General features: G+C 44.0%; 1 protein-coding gene across 16 annotated transcripts in view; it reads left to right on the forward strand.

The window, feature by feature from the left end:
• The window catches only part of MICAL3 (microtubule associated monooxygenase, calponin and LIM domain containing 3), a 257,846-nt gene that overhangs the window by 32,492 nt on the left and 205,465 nt on the right, over positions 1-19,889 (forward strand). Inside the window, exon 1 of one of the 16 annotated variants that reach the window (XM_066633710.1) lies at positions 8,083-8,238. The exons of 14 other annotated variants lie outside the window; for them this stretch is intronic. The gene's annotated coding sequence lies outside the window, so the exon portion shown is untranslated. Of the gene's footprint in view, positions 1-8,082; positions 8,307-19,889 lie in introns of those variants that run through there. One more of the 16 variants, XM_066633709.1, reaches the window with a different exon arrangement.

The raw sequence follows: 19,889 nt of genomic DNA on the forward strand, positions 1-19,889 counted from the left end.
ATTTTCTCAGTTCTTTAATGTACTCTCACAGAGAATAACCAGCTAAATGGAGAATGAGGCTCTGTGCCTTTTAATATTTATATAGCAGAGGGAATTTCAGCAGATGAGCTGTTTCTCCACCCCCACAGTACTGCTGTGTAAGCCATGGCAGGCTGCACCAACTGCAACTGCAACCTCTGTAACATGTTAAAGGTACAGCAGCCTTATCCTTTGAAGCTCCTTCCCCTTCATTGCAGAACTCTCCTCTTGCTTTGTTTTTTACCTACTTTGGAAAAGCCTGCTTTGTCAGTGGGATTTCCGTAATGTAATCTGGAGTAGGCATCCTACAATTTAATCATTCAGTATCTTCCTGTTGTTGAACACGAATTAAGAGTGTGATGAGTCATAGAATTTGTAACAAAGAGAAATTTATCACAGATGTCTATTTTAAAAGCTGGGTTGCTTAAAAAAAAAATAAAGCACCAGTGTCACATGCCAGCCAACTGTAGGAGTCTTATTACAAGGAGAGAGAAAAAGCTTAAAGAAATTGTCCCAGAGTGTTCAGATCCAGCAGATGGTAACTGATGTCAAGCATGTGTATGTGTGTGTATGAATGGCGTTTCATGTGGGCTGCCAATAATATGCAGCCCAGGATGCCAATAATATGCAGCTTTCCATTTCTTTGCCATCCCTAGCTGGAGTAGCTGTGGATATGCTGAACTAATGGGATTGATAAGGAGATCGAACTGATGATACTGGTAGAGCACTACATAATGGCTAGGGAGTATATAGTGGTAGAGATAATTAACATAGGATAAACAACTCTGGAAAGTGAAGATTTAAATTGTTGGGTAAGGCCAGAGCTAACAGAGAAGTAAGAGAGAGGCAATATTGTACCTTTTTAGTAGGTACTTAAAAGTCACAAAACCGAGCAAGCTTTTGAGTGTATTAAAACTTTTTGTCAGGCTGTCAAGCCATTAAATAAATAAATTGGCCTCCTGTTAATTTTTATATATTTTCTAATGAACCAACATGGCTGTTTGTGATTTTTAAGTTTAGATGTAGCTTTTATTTTTAATGTACCTCTTTTTTGTGTACTCCCATATGATCAAAGCTAGGTGAAGCTGGCTTTGTTCAAAGCTAGGCAAAGCTAGCAAAGTTATTTGCCGCAAACAGCTACATTGTAAACCTTTTGGTACAAGAACAAGGGCAACCTAACTAAGCTGCCCACCATCATCAGGCCTATAGTGTCATTCACAGCTGGTGATTCCTCAGCTGGAATGATTTACTTAGCTGATGACATCTTACCGCCCTTCTTGTTTTAAAAAATATTATGGTGCACATATCTTTGTTTGCTCTTTTAATTCCAAAGAAGGAAACTCTAATATGAAGATTTGAATTAGCAGTAATGGAGATGTATTCTTGCTTTGAGAAAACCTTCCACTCCTCCCAGAAAAGTGTCATATCAGTCATCACCAAAGGTACCACACCAGATTTTGTTTGTCCTGTTATTGCCCCAAATTAACCTGCCTATTGTTCTGGACAGAGTTCCATAAAAACTGAAATCAATCATTTATTGGCTATCAGAAGGATAACTATATTCTCTTTTTAATAGCAGGGAGTTTTGAGCACCTTAGAGGCTAATAGCTATTTCAGCATAACCTCTCACTGACCCTCTTAAATGGAACAAAACTTGGAGACTGCTGTGCAGAATTCACAAGAGGCTGCCCAGACAAACATGAATGAATGATTTTCCTATTGATGGGCTTTTGACTTCAAAAGGAAGTTTACAGTAGAGGGTGATGAGTTTCCCCAAATATTTCACAAATAATTGTCAACAAAGAATCCTTGTCACTGCTGACATGATGTGTTAGTTGGCATGCCTATAATTTGATAGTAGTGTTTCTCCCCTATTGTGTGTAGTTAATATGGTTCTTCCCTGTTTTGTGTGGTTATTACTGGGCTGGGGCACCTCCCCTACAAGGAAAGACTACAGCATTTGGGGCTCTTCAGGCTAGAACAGGGGTGCCAAAACCCTGGCCTGGGGGCCATTTTCTGCCCACGGGGACTTCTAATTCGGCCTGTAGGGAGCCCCCAGTCTCCAGTGAGCATCTGGTCCTTCAGAGACTTGCAGGAGCCCACGCTGGCTCAATGCAACTACTCTCAACACAAGGTCCAACTGTTTGACCTCTCGCGTGATCCGAGAGCTCCTCCGGATCTCCTCCTCCTTGCTATTTCACATCTGTGAAGCGGCAGCAGCAGCAAAGGAAAGGCTGGCCTTGCTTTGCACAAGGTCTTTTATCTATTGCAAGCCCTTCATTCATTCATTCATTCATTCATTCATTCATATGAGTTCCATCTCAGTTCATTTATGTAAATTTATTCAAATTGTAAATGTAAATTATTTTTCCCCAGCCCCCAACACTGTGTAATTTGTCTGTGGAACTCCTTGCCAAAGGATGTGGTGATGGCATCTGGCATCGATGCCTTTAAAAGGGAATTGGACAAATCTCTGCAGGAAAAGTCCATCGCAGTTTAGAAACCGTAACGGGTATGTGCAGCCTCCTGATTTTAGTGTGCCAGATGCACTACCTCAGAATGCCAGATGCAAAGGAGGGCACCAGGATGCAGTTCTCTTGTTGTCTTGTGTACGTCCTGAGGCATCTCGTGGTCCACTGTGAGATACAGGAAGCTGGACTAGATGGGCTTTTGACCTGATCCAGCAGAGCTCTTCTTATGTTCTTATGTAATGGGGCCAACTAAAACCACTGAGACCATGTTCATGTTTCCACTCCATCATGAAGCTCCCTTAGGACAGTCCCTGTGTCACAGCCTAATTTACTCCACAAGAGTAGGAGGATAAAATGGGAAGGGAGGAGAGAGAGACCTAGAGTGAGAATGAACGAACCAGGTGCATTGTCCCAAAGTAATGCTATACCTTCTGAATTTGGCTGTGACCCTCCCAGTTCTGCACAACCATTGTTGCATGTTGTCTTGTATTTGCTGTATGTACCGTGGAGTCAAGCCTGGTGGAGCAGCACTTGAATACCATGTGGACTATCCTGTTGACCTTGGTATAAACTTAATGGAGACTACAGCTAGCAGTTTGGTTGCTTAGCTTTATGTAAAAGAGATTTTATGATGGCAGTAACAGGGAACTGGAAATTAGGATAGTGTAGTGCTGTGTTTCTTCATGAGAATAGTAGTTTCCACCTTGTAAGTTGCCTATACAGTACAGTAAATGGAAATCATTCCAATCAGATGGTATTAACCTCTTTATTCATTCAATTTTCAGAAGAGTAGCCAACTTAGCAGCTCCTGTCACAATAAACAAGTAGGCTGTGTAAAGAGGGTGACATTAAGCCATTTCTGCCCAATAGTGTATATATGCAACAGGGACCAAACATGTACACCTGTCGGCCTGGCAAAAATGGGTTAAGAGCTTTTGGTCAGCAGCTTGGAAGTCTCTGGGCCAAATCCAGCCTCTTTAGAAACATGAATGGAGACTTCCAGTTGCCAAAACAGAGCTGAGAAATGTGAAGGGACTGATGGCTGTGGCAATGGGACTTGGCAGGCAGTCCACTCTGGGAAATGTCAGCAATGGAGAGAGGCCAGTACTATCAGTTTCCATCCTATCTTCAAATTGGCCTCCCCATTAAACTGTGGCATAGAGGCTAGCAGGAGTGTCCAAAGTTATCTCTCTGGCACTGTGTCGGGGGATGGGGGAAAAAAGAATTAATTTACATTTAAATTTGAATAAATTTGCATAAGTTTACATAAATGAATATATTAAAGATGAACTTATATGAATGAATGAAGGTCTTGCAATAGCTCAAGGCCTATAAAAGGCCTTGCACAAAGCAAGGCTGGCCTTTCCTTTGCTGCCACTGCTGCATCACAGACATGAAACAGCAAGCAGTGGAGGGAGCCCTCATCCCACAGCTCATGTGAGAGGTCAAACAGTTGCCCTCATGCTGAGAGCAGTTGCGTCGGGCCAGTGCGGCTCCAACAAATCTCCAGAGGGCCAGAGTCTCATTGGAGACTGGGAGCTCCCTGAGGGCCGCATTGAGAGGCCTCGAGGGCCGCATGTGGCCCCAGGGCCGGGGTTTGGGCACCCCTGGACTAGAGTACTGGATCAGGGAAACCTGGGTTCAGTTCCCTGTTCAGACACTAAGCTTTCTGGGTGACTTTGAACTAGCCACAGTCCCTCAGCCTACCCTGCCTCACAGGGTTATATGAGAATAAAAGGCAGGTCAGGAGGGGGAGATACCATTCATGCTTTCTTAAGCTACTCAAAGGATTAAAAATATAATGTAACTTTAAATAATGAGTTTTGAGAAAGGCATTAGAGAATTCCTATTAAGACCACAAGGATAGCTAGCCTTTTCTGAGAAATTGTGTTAGAGGTATCTGGTTTTCTGTGAGAAGGGAATGCAGGGGAAAGATAAGAGCCATATATGACTGTATTTTAATTATAGTTGGGGGGTCTGTCTTCTTTTACAATGTAGTGTGGAAATACCAGAGATCTAAAGAAAATGATGCAAATAGCCCTATCATGGGATTAAACACAGAGCAGCAAGTTCTCTTCAAAAGCCTTGCTAGACTGAAATGGGAGGTTTTTCTTGGGTTGTGTTGTAGGCTTCAGGCTACAGTTGCTGTACACCTATGTTTCCCTTGTGGGAATGGCTTTGTCTCTGTTAGCATTTTATGATGTGGATTGTTAGGCACAGAGAGAAAGAGCCCTCCCCTTTGCTTCTCTAGCTATGGCAGTACTAACCTGCCCCTCTCAGTCAGTGAAGATAATGTGTGCATCTGCTTCGGAAAGCATGATTAATTTTTTATTTGGTCTTACCCCTTATGTATCATCTCATACTCATCCCTTTTAGGCAATCTGGCATTTCACCACAGGGGTTCAAGAACTTGAATGCTAACCTCTATAATCCTGGGATTAATTACACAATTATGCAGCAGTCTGGTCACAAAAGACTTAAACTAGAGAAGCAGGAGTTAAGCTAATTTAGTGCCACTTTGAAACCGAATTGAAAAACTGGTCTGTCTGTTGCAATGGCGCTTCAACCTTGCTGGCAATTGCGGTGTATACGATGGCGACACTGTGCACAATAGCTCACCAAGACCTTATGTGGAATATTTCTGTGAAGCAGCCAACAACCACTATGAACATCTGGTAATAATGAGGAGATGCTTCATGAACTGTGAGCAAGGCAAACCACTCTGTGCAATGATTATATGGCCACACAGAGTATGTCTTTCAGTGGCTTCCATTATGTAGATTAGTCATAAGCAAGGAGGAGAGAGGCATTCAAGTGCCATGTTTTCATTTCTCCCCTCTGGAGAAATAAAATGTGTTTCAGATTTTTTAAATTATATTTTTATTTGTTACATGGAGACTTCTGTTTCCTTAAATAGTAAAGAAACATCAAGGTTATTTTGAAAAAAAACTTCAAATAATAAGCTCTTGAAGGCACATTATATTCCTATTGTCAAATAGCTTGCTCCTAAATGTTAAGTGGGGTTTATTTTGGAGAACTCTGCAACACTTATAACCTGCACTATAAAGCAAGTATGTTCCCAAAAATAGTCAGCAAAACTATTCATACAGCATCACAGAATCCCAAAAAGCCACTATTGGAACCCTGTGGTTGTCCACTGAACCTTTGTTTTTGCAATCTTTCAGCCCTCTGCTCCTCTCTGAATTCCAATAATAAAACTAGCTCCAAGCTGTTTCTCTACTGATCCCTATTAGCTGGAAAGCATAATCTTCCCAAACTCTCTGTTCTGTTGCATTCCTGTAACTGCATCAAGATTCCCAGATCTATAGGAACATTATTCTTTTAAATTTCCTGGCCATCTGTCTTACAGGGATCAAGAGAGTCCATTTTACAAGAAGAACATTCTGATGATTTAGCTGATCCAGCGCAATATACTGGCAGCTTTTATGGGATTATAACAAGTTCCCATTTATTTTTCTGCTACTACTAGCTACCTTTTCCTGAAATAGCTTTGGTAGACTTGGAGCTGAACAGGAGGAATTAGTTTTGAAGACCATTTTCTCCATACGTTTTCAGACAGAAACAGAGTAAGATTTAGAAATGTTATATACAAACTGTCTGAAATCTGACTCCATTCCTTTTGCACAAAGTCTTTTTAGAGGAATAATAATTGCAGCACATGCAACTTTTTGACATTGCCTTTTGGATTGGCTGTATAGCATACTTCCAGCTGTGTGTACTGTACTTTTAAAAGTGGGAACTGTGATAGTGTTACTCTAGTATTAAAAGGACATGGGTTATGTGTATGGCTTGGCTAATATGTACAGCACAATGTTTTAATAGATGTATTGTGTCTGGCCTTTCAGCAAGGATTTGTAGTTCCCTAGCAGAGAGATGTGTAACACAGAATGATCAGCCCCTCACAGAACTACAAATCCCAGGGTCCCTTGGAGAAAGAAAGCAGTGTTAATGTGTTTGTTTCTCCTGTATTCAAGACCTCTATAGAAATGGTAATGTTGCAATCCTATATATGCTTAACCTGGAGCAAGTGCCATTGGGATTGATGGGACTTCGTCAGTGTGTATAGAATCAGGCTGTCAGAGGTGTTGCTCTATTAGTGTAGAACGCATTGTCATTTGTTTCTATATCTGAGAAACCTGTACAGCAGTGGTGTAGCTGGAGGGGGTGCAAAGCACTAAGTTCTGGAGGGAGCCTCACCACAGCATGCAGACAGCTCCTTCCGTTCAGAGCCATTCTGGGCTGTGGGAGCAAAGTGAAGGCCAATGCCTCTGCACGCTGTGTGGTGAGGCTCCCTGCAAAATGTAGTGCTTTGCACCCCCTTTAGCGATGCCACTGCTATACAGCAGTGTTTCTCAATGTTTGTTCTCCGCTGTACCACTTCACATGGTCCACCTATCTGATGACATCATTGCCAGTTACTTCTGGGTTGGGAGGCCAGATGTATTGGTGACAAACACCAGTAAAGAAGCTCAGGGTAGATGGGAGGGCTTTTTTCTGAGCAAAAAAACACATTATTTGGAGTCCCCTAGCACTGTTTGTTGTGTCACATTCCTGGTCTTGCTGCGGACAGCAGGGGTCCAGCGAGAACCACCTCAAGTACCACTGGTGGTACCGGTACCACTGGTTGAGAAACACTGCTATACAGTACTCTGAATTACGTGCCCTCTTCTAGTTTTGACCTACTGTAGTCTTGACCTACCAGAGTTCTTTGGGGCATTTGGTGGGCCGCTGTGAGATACAGGATGCTGGACTAGATGGGCCTATGGCCTGATCCAGTGGGGCTGTTCTTATGTTCTTATGGTTTCTACATGGCACGCAGTGGGTCGGTTTTCAAGGACAGAGTACATGTGCTGCACAGTGTGAAGTTATGCACCCACACTCACTCTGCTTGGTGGGTAGAGAGCTGTTACTGGCAGGGACGTGCGGTGGGTGGGAAGGCAGGTGAGGCAGAGCCTCTCTACCGGAGTCCTTTGAAAAGCAGTGCCGCTACTGTGTGAGGCGCTCAAGCACTCTCAACCCATGCCCTGCGGGCCACACTTCTAGACCAGTGGCTTTCTCTATGCTGCAGCAGCATTGAATAGCATTGCAAATCATTGGCTAGCTGGAGGGAGGTCAAGGTTGCTTGCTGTCTGCGTAGGAGGCGCTGACGTGAGCAGGGCGTGTGTTCCTTGCTTGCATTCCCTCTCTCTCTCCAGGCACCTGAACACAGCCGCCCGCCCCTGCTGCTCCGCGGTCGCTTTAAATGAATTGCGCTCTGCCCCTGCTGCAGTCCTTTCAGCCGCCCTTTGCGCGCCTCCCATTGGCTGTGCGCGTTCGCAGCCCCCCGCGCGGCAGCCAGTCGCCGAGGCTGCTTTTGTATCAACATTCGGAACGTTCTATCGCGCCTCCCGAGCGGGGGTGTCCTGGACGAATCCATTGTCTGGATGCTGCTGGGCTCGTTCCCGCTCCAGGGCTGGGAACCCCGGGGTGTGTGTCTCTTTAAGGGAAGAGGACCAGGTGGCCCCGTCTCTGCCCCTCGTGTCCAGCAGCGGGCAATTGCCAAGGTGTTTGCCAAGCAACGCGTGGTGGGGCTGCTTCTCCTCCTCCTCCTCCTCTCTCCGTCTCGCCGGGAAGGAGAGCGCTTGGAGCGGCCGGCGATGCAGTGCAGGCACCGCTACCGTGGGTGGCACTGAGCGCGCGCCCAGAAGGAGCCAGCAGCGGAGCCACCGTGCGGCAGCCTTGCAACAAGGTGGGGACTGCTGGCTTAAGGGTACCCGCGCGAACTTCGAGCCCAAGGCTGTGCAGGTCTACTCAGAAGTAAGTCGCATTATAGTCAACGGCGCTTACTCTCAGGAAACTGGCTAGATTGCAGCCTTGGAGCCCAAGCCTAGGGATGTCTACTCAGAAGTAAGTTCCACTGTAGTCAGTGGGGCTTACTCCCAGGAAACTGGCTAGGGTTGCCACCTTGGAGCCCAACCTAAGCATGTCTACTCAGAAGTCCCATTATAGTCAATGGAGCTTACTCCCAGGAAAGTGTGAATAGGATTGCAGCCTCACAGCCCCATCCTAGGCATGTCTACTCAGAAATGTCCCATTATAATCAATGGGGCTTACTCTCAGGAAAAGTGGCTAGGATTGCAGCCTTCCTCCGGGAGGTAGCCGGAGCTCCAGCGGCAGGAGATCCTAGTCGTGCGTGGAGGGCAAGTACAGCCGCCTGCAATGCACCGGTCCTGGGGGGTGGAGAGAGCGAGAGGCTGGTCCTCTTCTGGCCTGTTCCAGCGCTGTGGGGGAGAATGCAGGGTGGGCTGCGCCCTGGGAAGGCTCTGGGGGTGGACCCTCGGCTCTGCCCCCGCCGCGCAAGGGTGGGAGAGCTCTGCTGGGTTGGCCTGTCCTTGCATTGCCTGGGAAGGTGATCTGCATGGCTGCAGAGTCGGGCTGATGCCGCTCCTCTGGGTTGGGGGGTATTATGGCAGGGGTTCCTTGGGATTCCTTTTTCTGGGGGCAGGAGGAAGCCCTCCCCCCTCTGGACAATGGCAGGAGGGAGCAGCGCCCTTCCCCCTCGCTGCAGAAAACAGCTCTTTCCTGGCGCCTGTGAGAATGGGGGGAAGCAACAAAGTTTAAGATGCCCTGTTACAAAGAAACTCTTTCTACGCAGCTACACTCCTCATTAATTTAAGCCATTTCTGCCCAACGTTGCATATACACAACAGCAGGGATGTGCTGTGGATGGGGAGGCAGGTGAGGCACTGCCTCCCCACTGGAGTCCTTTGAAAAGCGCTGCCACTGGAATGTGCTCAAGCACTCTCAATCCATGTGGGGGGGCAGGTGAGGAACAACCTCCCCACCAGAGTTCTTTGGCGATCAAACACTCTCCCATGGTGGCAGCTGCGAAACAGGGATCAAATGTGTACATCTGTGGGCTGGGCAGAAATGGGTTAATAAATCTGGATTGAAGTTACCATCACTTTTTCGGTTCCCTGTTCATATCCCCACCAAAAATGGATTCAAACCCTCACTTCATCAGTGAAGCTGCGAGACAGATTCCTTCCCTTTCCCATCATGTTGAATTTGGCTGGTGGTTGAGTAACTGATCTGCATTTAGTGAGCCCCCTTCTCTCCCCCACATCCCCTGTTGTTGTTTCTCAAGAACAGCAACCCAGTGAAGATCTAGGCAGGTTGCCAGTAGTGCCCCCATTTCTGAGGATTGTGTGGGATAAGATGTCAATGCAGAATTTCTTTTATGACTCCCCCCCCCCCCCCCAGGTCTTGCAACTGCTCTCTCCATTGACATATACTGGAATTTACCCCTGGAGTAGTGGTTGCATTTTGAGGGGGCAGTGGTGTGTTTAATAAACTGGTTTACAGCACAATCCTGTGCATGTCTACTCAGATGTAAGTTTAGTTATGTTCAATGGAGCTTATTCCCAGGAAAGTGTGTACTGTATAGGATTGCCAGCTTAGACTTGTTAGGTTCTTGCATTTCTGCTGTACAGCCGCTAATACACCATGTGGATGCTTATTAGGGAAAGGCACTCTGCTCATGTTCAAAGGTACAGGCAGCTTTATTTTCATTATTGTACATATCTTGAATTTGAACCATGGGCTTGTGTACAGTGGGAGGCACTTGGGCAAGGACTTCAGGAAGTCTTTCTCAGATCACACTATCATGTCAGGCATGTTCAGTCAGTGGACTTCAGTAGAGGTCATAGGGTTGATCAATTTATGATCTCTTTAGCATAGGGATAGATCTATCTGTTCTTGAGACAAATACTTCTGGTGTGCATTTTTATTATGGAGATGCAGAATACTGTAGTGACTCATGTTGCTGGGAGAGAATTTGATGTGGCACCAAGGGAATACTCAGTGTTGGAGCAACCCTTAGGAATTTTATCTTTCGAAAAATGTGTGACTGTCTCCATTTGCTGTAGAAATCCTTGTGGGTTATTTGTAACTAAAGTCAAGGCAACCAATACAGAAGTTTGTGGGATGAGGGAAGTGATCATGGAATTTTACTGTAGCAAAAGGTCCCCATAATGGCAGCACAGTAAGTCTTGAGAACTAGGGAAATAGATTTTGGAATGGCAAAGGGGCAGCCAGCAAGCTGATTTTGTAACTTCTAACCAGTTGCTTAGTACTGGCTTTATTTGAGCTCTGCTCCTTGATGGGGTTGGACTGTTTCAAACTGCAGTGAGGATTCGTCTGTAGTGACATTTTTGAAACTCTTAAGAGTAAAGTTTCTTGTAACCCAAACCCTTCTTTGTGCTGGATGCGACTCATTTCCCCCTCCAACTAGGATTGTTGCATGTTTTGCATTCCACTGTTTACTCCAAACACTCCTTGTACTACCCAGAAGTTTAATGTCTCTTGAGAAAACTGTGGAATTGTGTGGGTGCACACCTGCTGTTTTTTTCAAACAGCTTTTTTTGCATGCATACCTTGCCTAGATATGTCCATACCAGGGAGGTATCTTGCCAGCCTTTCATTCTGAGACAAGAGAGGTGCAATATCTAATTATGATTGTATTTTCACTGAACCAAGGTCAGTATGCATTTAACCCCCAAAGCAATGGAAGGAACTCAATTGTATGTGCAGGGATATGGCCTTATGGTTGGTGTTTTGAGTCATACAGTGTGTCAGAAGGGGGTCTGAAGCAGCATCTTAGTTGGGCAGATGCTACAGGTAGGGAAATTGCAGCCAGAACTCAGAATGAGAGTTGTTGGGTTCCCTCCTACTGCACAAATTTGAGACCTGGACTTGATGGTCATCGCATGAGGCAAACCAAAAGACAGCTTGAGATTTGGAATAGAAAATATTATTAAACAGTTTCTAGGGACCTTTGTGACAAAAGAGTCTTATTGCCACGTTGTCTCTACCAAAGTGCTTTCCCCACAAAATGGATCTTGGCAGGTATAAGCATTGGGCTGTATTGGGATGCTATCTCACAGTGCTCTGCATTCTGGACTTGACAAAGAAGGGTTTTTTCTCTGTGGTGAAGATGGGGAGAAGAGACACCATGTTCTCATTGTTTAGATGAAAGAACAGTTGCAGAGGAAGGGTTTGTGCTCTTGAAAGAGGGATGGTATTCCAGCTCCGTGCCCCTGTCCTGCTTGAAGACCAGTTCATACCTGTATGAACTGGTTCATGGATGCAAACCATGGGGAAACTCCTTAGCCATGTCAGTTTTCCACATGTGCTTGGGCACATTTAAATGCACTTGCCACATGCACAGGCTTATTCATGTGTTAATGTTAACCAGCTGGCAGCTCACTTGACCAGGTCATTGATTGCTGGTGTGCTAACACTGACATATGTACTTATGCATGTGGTAAATGCATTTAAATGTGTCCATGTGGATAGTTTATACTATGAAGGGCTTTTCTAGTGGCTTATGTTCAGTATAAATCCAATCCAGGTTTTCTCTGAAGAAGACAAAAGGGGAATTAGTATTACAGCTTTGTCCATCAGAAGTAATTGTTCTTGTGAACAGATGAAATTGGCTGTATCTTACGGGTTCTTTTGTAGGGCATGTTGCCAGATCCCATGGAGGCAAGGAGTGATTTTCTGTTTATGTGTATGCACAGATACCACGCTCCTGGGAAAATCTCTGATGCTCTTAATAAATACCTTCGGTGCATTTGGCACTGATTGGATGCTTAGGTTGATGCTATGTCCTCCTTTCAGACTGTTGCCTGTTTTTCCTTTCTTCTGAAGCCATGTTGCTGATGTTATCACCATCCAACGTTTGCATGTGACTGGAGAGGAGAAGCTTAGTATGGTGTCATGGGGAGAGTGTCTGACATCAGGTGGAAGGACACAGTTACAGATACAAATCTTCATTTAATCATAAAACTGGGTCTGGGTGACCTGGCTATCCTTCAGCCTGAACCACCCCACAGGGTTGTTGGGAGAATAACTGGAGGGGGGGCTTGTATGTCACCCTGAGCTGCTTGAAAGGTGAGTGGGATAGGAATGTAATTAATTTTAATAATTCAGTGCATTGATGTGTATCCTGGCTTTTCTCCTAGGGGCTCAGGGTGACATTCTAGCCTTGCAACCACTCTGAGACATGTTTAGGCTGAGCCTGTTTTCCCAAGGCTGTCTGTGAGCTATACAGCTGAGGAGGGCTTTGAATCTGGAGTTCCCTTTGGGGTCCAATGCATTAACATAGCAGTGGAAAAGCAAACTCATTCACAGCAGAGCTGAGTTACACAAAACATTTGTGTATGCTGCAAAATAAAACAAGAGAAGTGACTGATAGCAACAACACAGGAAAAGAAACTAATGAGGAGTCTAGTCAAAACAGGAGAGAGCAACACACAGCCTTTAAGTCATTTCTGCCCAACGTTGCATATACGCAACAGGGACCAAGTGTGTACACCTGTGGGCCAGGCAGAAATGGGTTAAATTAAGAACTGGATAACTTCTCCCCCTACTGGTGGGGATGAACACACATACCCACACCCATTGTTGTTATGCACATTTAGCTTGCATGCTGTTGCTTTTCCAGCCTGTGTCACATAGTAGCTGGAGAATAAGTGAGAGTGTGGTTTGGATTTTTTTTAAAAGGGGAGCAGTCTAAACATTCTGGATAAAGCATATAGACACACTGCACTTCATGGATTCATTTCCTTGCATAAGGTGGTCTTAGCCATACTTTTGGGAACACTGTGTCTTAGGTCTAGTTCTGACAAACAGCTGATGCAGTGGAAAATCTGTGCAGGGGCAGTATCAGTTCACAATGAAGGTGGGTAGACTCATGTGGTTAAATAAATAAATCCCTGTATATAAAAAAGGATCACATCATGGTGGAGGCACTCCTTTCCTTCTCTGACAAGTAGTCTTTCTATATGCAGTGAATACTTTTTGTATGGAAAAGTACGTAAAATGTAACATGTCAGGAACAGGGGTGCCTACTCCCTAAACATTTTGTTTTCTGTATGCAGAGAACAGGAAGGGGCTTAGCAAATGCTTTGCATGCAGATGGTGTCAATCCCTGGCATATCCAGGTAGGGCTGGGAAAGACCCCACCTTTGAAACTGTGGACAGCTGCTGTGATAGATCCTTCCAACGAACCTCAAAGGTTGACATGGGGAGGGAGCTACAGCACTCTCACGCCTCCTCTGCTGCCTGGGAGCTCCTTTCCTGGGCCCTACTGGTGTCCTCAGTCCTGGTGAGGCTGATAGCCAGGTAGTTCACCCTCCGTCCTCCTCATGGGCCCCTTTTTGGTCTTTTAAAGCTTCATCGTTCCTTGTCTTCAACCACCTCTTTCTGCCCCTACCCCTTGCTGGTGCCTCCCATCATACTTTCTGGTTTCTCTCCCGTTTTTAAGGGGATGGTGTCCCATTGCTGTCTGTTGGGGGTAAAATACTTCCCATCACATATTGTTACATTGGGAAGTTGTCCTGAAGCCAAACCTTCACTTGTGGTGGCTTCAGCTGTCCTGAGGGCCTCCCCCAACTCAGTCCTGCCTATAGTGTAGATGGCAGTCATGCCCAAGAATGTGCAAGTGTTCTCAGAGGAACCTGCCTGCTGAAAAGCAGGTGGCATGGCCAGATGGGCCTGAGCAAGGTGACAAAGGCTGTCAGGACAAGCAAGAGTGTTGGGGTAGGCTGGTGAGTCTGAGATCAGACAGGGACATTGACCATTGCTTGTGTTCCTGTCTATAAGTATGTTAAAGGGCATTAGAAAGATGGGAGGTTAACCCTTTTATGTGCTGGGAAATGTCTTGCTCACTTACAACCAAATATTATGCAGATTTCCATGGTTTAATGGGGCTTACTTCCATGGACAGTTGCTTTACTTCCTTTCCTGGAATGCATTATCTTTTTATCATCTATGAGAGAAACTGTATTGTGGTGCACATCGCAGCAAGCAGATCTTAACAGAAAAAACGGGAAAAACTGACTTCATAGAGTCATTCCAGGTTCTCCACGTTGTATAATCCGGGCATAGAATAGCTGGAAGGTAAGGATATCATTAATGTAAACGTCCAGCTCTACCAAGATGTACACGTGGCTTGTGTTTAAGGATATTTATTCTCCATTTGCTCTTGAATCAAACAAGCCCAGGATATTAGCCAAGGTGTTACTGTTAACCTGTCTGAAGTTAGTTTCTGGGTGTCCAACTTTACTCTTACATATTGTGTTTTCATTGTGGCAGAGTTCTTGATCTGTATTTAACTGAATGAGCTAAGAGTTGCACCCTTCATAATTGATGGCAGGAGCAAGGAACGTGTTGTACTACTTATGCTCTCTGTGGTTTCTCTGCCTTAAGGGAACATAAAATGAGTTCATCCAGCTTAATACTGTATACTGTAACTCCTTTTCTCTGAAGTTTTGTTGGTTAAGATATACTAAGTATAGGTCAGAGGTCTATAGCCAACAATTTAGGTGGTTATTGCAAATCAATAAGTGATTTCTTATCTCTAGCTCCTAGCTGTATGCATGCATCTCTCTCTCTCTCTCTCTCTCTCTCTCTCTCTCTCTCTCTGACTCTTCTGCCTTGCCTCCTCATTCCTCCTGTTAATTTCTTGCCTAATTCCAAACCCTCATTTTGGAAGGCTTTATGCCCCCTTTCCTGTGATCTGCCACCTTAGTCCCCTGTCTTATGCTTTCTTAGGCTAATGTTGCTGCTTCCATCTCCTTTCTTCTGCCTCTCTCTGAACCTGCCCAGCTTAGCTAGTGACAGTCAAGAGGCTCTTCTGTCTGGTATGGCCTCCCTGTGACAATACACCAGGTGGTCAGTCACTGCCAGAACTGCCACCACTACTATAGCCCCTTTCAGTTTTAAGATGTATACAGGTTGAGCCTCATTATTCTTGTGGGTTCCAAGCACTCACATGGATGGCAAAAAAAACAAACTATAACAAATCAATTTAAAAAACAAAGTTTCTTTGCTCCAGTGTTTTAAAAACAGCCTTGCTGACCTTTGTGATGTAAGATAAGAGTCATTAAGAAGACAATCCATCCATCAGTCCTCCTCCAAGCATTTCACTGAGCCCCTCCCTTCACCAATGCAAAGTGATCACCTTTCTTTCAGGTGCTCAGGGGGAAGAGAGGGGTCACCTGGAGATAGAAGGATTGATGGATTGTCAGACAGCTGCCTTCCCCTCTCATTAAGGAGGCTATTGTTAAAGGACTGTTCAGTTTTTTAAACTGTTTTTAAAGTGGTGCATTTTTCTCCTTCTCCAGGGATCAGCACATTCCTTCTCATTTGCAGTGACCATTCCTGTTGAGTCAAATCCATGTATTAAAAAATCTGTGTATAAAAAGGCTGGACCTGTATACTGTATTCTGTAAGAGAGATCGTTCTTGTGTCTTGTAAGAGAGGTGGTGTTTGTGTCCTGTGAATCCTTGTGGTTTCTATACACACCTTTTATTATAAACATGACAGAAGTTATTGAAATCTTAGGGCCCTGCAGTGGAGATTGTGAACAGAACTGTGCATTGGAGAGAAGCCATTTGCTTCCCCAACACGAGAATGCTGCAGATTATAGTTTAGGTAACATGGCATATCTACCCACTGTCTGGAATGAAATTCATGAACAAGTCATGAACATGTTAAGGTTCTGAGTCATTGCTTAATTAGAAAAGCAAGTCAGAAACTGTGTCTGGCAAGGGCTGAGGGTCCATTACCAGAGGTTATGCAGATTCAGTTTCTGTTGGCTTTCAAGCATGAAAAATCAATGAATTGACTTGCTGTCAGCTTATTCTTCTCTTCGCCTACTTTCACATCAGAGTTGCAAAATGTGGACGTATTTGTAACAAGTGTCTTCATCAGAGTTCAGCATTTAAGAGCCATATTAGTAATATCATTGGTCTTACATAAATGAGATGCTTGTCTCTGGAAGCTAAATTTGAAACAATGAGCATTGGCTTAACAGAGTCTCTTTTTGAAGCAGTAAAAAAAAAAAATGTATGGAATTGATGATAGGCAAATTCAATGGACTTCCAGGAAAGTGTGGAACAAGATTCTTTGCAAAAAAAAAAAAAAGTCTAAATTGTAAATCCTTTGCTTCAAAAAAAATCAAATTTAGGCTTGTGCTAATATTCTTGCCTTGGTTTAATAGCTACGTAGACTCCAAGACAGGTTTATCTTTTCTTAAGATGTTCAATTAAATACAAAATAGTAACTAGTATTACTGGTATAGTAGAATTCCCTTATTTAGCCATCTTAGGGCTGCGTTTAGGCTTATAGCTGTGAGATAAACAGCTGCTCACCAAACCCTGTCTTGTTCAGGCTTGACTTATAAGCAGTTGTGGAAGCAGAAGCATTTGTAAAATTTGTTTCTTTTTGAAACACTTGAGTTTTGGGGAATCTGTGTGGCTAAAGAGCTATATAAGCTATATTATTCTCTCACTAGCTGAAAGGGCACAATGGTCATCTGAATATGTCACTGAAAATTGGAGATTGATGATAATAATAATAATAATAATAATAATAATAATAATAATAATAAATAGTATTTATATATCGCTTTTTAACAAAAGTTCACAAAGTGGTTTACAGAGAAAAATCAAATAATTAATGGCTCCCTGTCCCCAAAAGGCTCACAATCTAAAAAATGCAAAACACCAGCAGGCAGCCACCAGAAAAGACACTGCAGGGGTGAGGAGGGCCAGTTACTCTCCCCCTGCTAAATAAAAGAGGAGCACCCACTTGAAAAAGTGCCTCTTACCCAATTAGCAAGCGTTGCTAAATGACATAAGATTTGTAAGATTGCTTCAAAAAATCCCTATGTGCGAAGTATTAGACAGCCCTGTAGGGTGGTGGTTCCCAAACTGTGAGCCATGGCTTCTTGGGGAACCATGGAAACAAGCCAGGGGGACAGCGGAATCTACAGTGTTTATTGTATTTTGTAAATCAGAAGAACAGTAAAGATGAATTTTACTGTTTCTACTGTAAATTCCATTAAGTCATCTGATTAAAACCAGCTAGGTAACGTGTTGGATGGCCTGGGCAACTAGAAATAACTTCACCTGGTGCCAGAAAGCCATTGGGTTCTATGCAGAATTTATTTCTGAATTAGAATTTTTATTAAGCTTTTGTTGCAAATTCCCACCCCCTGTGTTCTTTTTAGCTCATGCTGTTACTGTGTAAGTGATGGAAATTTTGGCACGCCTCAGTGATTTCTGGAGGACTCTCATCCTGGCTTTGTGTGACTTTCAAACATACCAGCTGATGCTTCTTTCAGGAATCTTCTCTGTTTAACCCCTTGAGTGTGCCTTGTTATGATATCTGGGTCTTCACATTTTATTTTGTACAAGAACCTGCCAGGTGCCAGGAACCTACCAGAGAACTGCCTGCTATTGGGTCTTTTTCTGAATGACAAAAGCCATCCATTTAGCACTTGGGGTGTTGAGAAATACCTGTTCATTGCTGCTGATGTGAGGTTTCCGAGTTCATTGCCCTGGATATCTGTAGGGGTTCTTAGTTCTGGTTTTCTTTTCTTTTTCTTTTTTTTGAAGAAGAAAATATTCTTGTAGCCAATTCTCTCTTGCAATTAACAACAGGCAGTACCCTTAGTGGTGAAGATAAGACCAGCAACAGAGGAAAAGAAGAGCAAGAAACCTTTAGTAAATTCAGTAATGGTTCATTACAGTTTGGGATTCTATCAAAATACTAGCTCATCTTCATGCTGTTTCAGTTGAGGAAATCTGTCAGTAGTAAAGCAGAAATGAGCAATGAAGACATAATGGAGGGCTGCAAGGTTTAGGAGAGATATTTGATTTATGATTGCTGCGTTATCACCCTTTCTGTTGTTGCATTGTGAATATCTATATAGATACAATACTAGTGCAAAGGAAAGAAAGAACTAGGCGTTCTACTTCAGCTTGACAGGTGTCAGTTACAAAGTTAGGAACAATGTGGAAAGTCATTTCTCCTTCACATACTTCAGTTTTCATCAAGGATCTTCTCTAAAGACATGAAATGTATTTTCAAGCAATACGAACGTCTCTACATAAAAATGAACGGATTGAAATTCTGCCCTTTTTATTTTCTGCCACATTACATTGTAAACTGCCTGTTTATTCCTCCCTCCAATCTAACAGATTCAGGGTGCTTTTGATTTTGAAAAGGCAATAATAAAATAACCTGCTTGATATCAGCAAACTGTTTCTCCATTGGTGGAAGGCTTCTGGGCTCTGGCTTTGACCAACATCCAGAGAGGAAGTTGGTATGGAGCAGTTGGTGAAAATTCTCCTCCAATATGATTTCACGGTTTTATACTTAACTTTGAAACAAACCACAATTTGCATTGTTCAGACAGAGTGGGAAATTGTGGTTTGCCAAGAACCTTTGAGTGGGAGAAGGTGTCAACATTTCTGGGAGGAGAAATTCTGGCATAAGGCTCTTATACTTAGCACTAAACCATGCCTTGTTGATATGAAACTAATCTTTTCTTTTGTGCAGTTGTCATAGGAAAAAATTTGAAATGTAGCTGATATTTGTGCCCTGAACACCATCACCTGAAGGAGGATCTCTTGAAGTCCAAAGCTTGCCGTGCTTTTCAAGCTGATGTTTCCAGAAAGATTATTATATATATGTTACTTTTCTAGTGCATTGTATATGCTGAGCCACTATACTGCTGTGACTAAGTCAGTCTGATATTTCTTTTTCAGCCAGAAAGAGATGTGCTTAACTTACAATGGTTCAGATTTAGAACAGGGAATGTGCATGTTCCTGAGAATATACCAATCTCCTGTCCTTAATAGGGGATCCCATGTGACTATTGATGTTGAAGATTTAATGAGAACACTTAGCTGTAGAGGGGGGTTTGCATTGGGGGATTAGTACTCAGGATGAGTGATGGGCAACAGGTGGTTGTAACTCAAGAGTTCTTACTGATAGGAAAGTGAGAGGTGAGGAGGGGACTGTTTGTCAGTAAAACAAAGCACTAAGGCAGGGGTGTCCAAAGTTTTTGGCAGGAGGGCCACATCATCTTTCTGACACTGTGTTGGGGGCGGGGGAAAACAAGAACTAATTTACATTTAAAATTTGAATAAATTTACATAAATTTACATAAATGAATATATTCAGATGGAACTTATATGAATGAATGAATGAAGTCTTGCAATAGCTCAAGGCCTATAAAAGGCCTTGCACAAAGCAAGGCTGGCCTTTCCTTTGCTGCCGCTACTGCATCACAGATGTGAAACAACAAGCAGTGGAGGGAACCCTCATCCACAGCTCACCTGAGACATCAAACAGTTGCCCTCACACTGAGAGCAGTTGCCTCGGGCCAGTGTGGGCTCCAGCAAATCTCCAGAGGGCCAGAGGCTCATTGGAGACTGGGGGCTCCCTGAGAGGCCTTGAGGCCGCAGGTGGCCCCAGGGCCGGGGTTTGGGCACCCCTGCACTAAGGTGACTCTCACTTAGCAATAAAACTTAGCAACGGCCT

The sequence above is a fragment of the Tiliqua scincoides genome, chromosome 7 (genome assembly GCF_035046505.1).
Source record: "Tiliqua scincoides isolate rTilSci1 chromosome 7, rTilSci1.hap2, whole genome shotgun sequence".
Classification (NCBI taxonomy): domain Eukaryota; kingdom Metazoa; phylum Chordata; class Lepidosauria; order Squamata; family Scincidae; genus Tiliqua; species Tiliqua scincoides.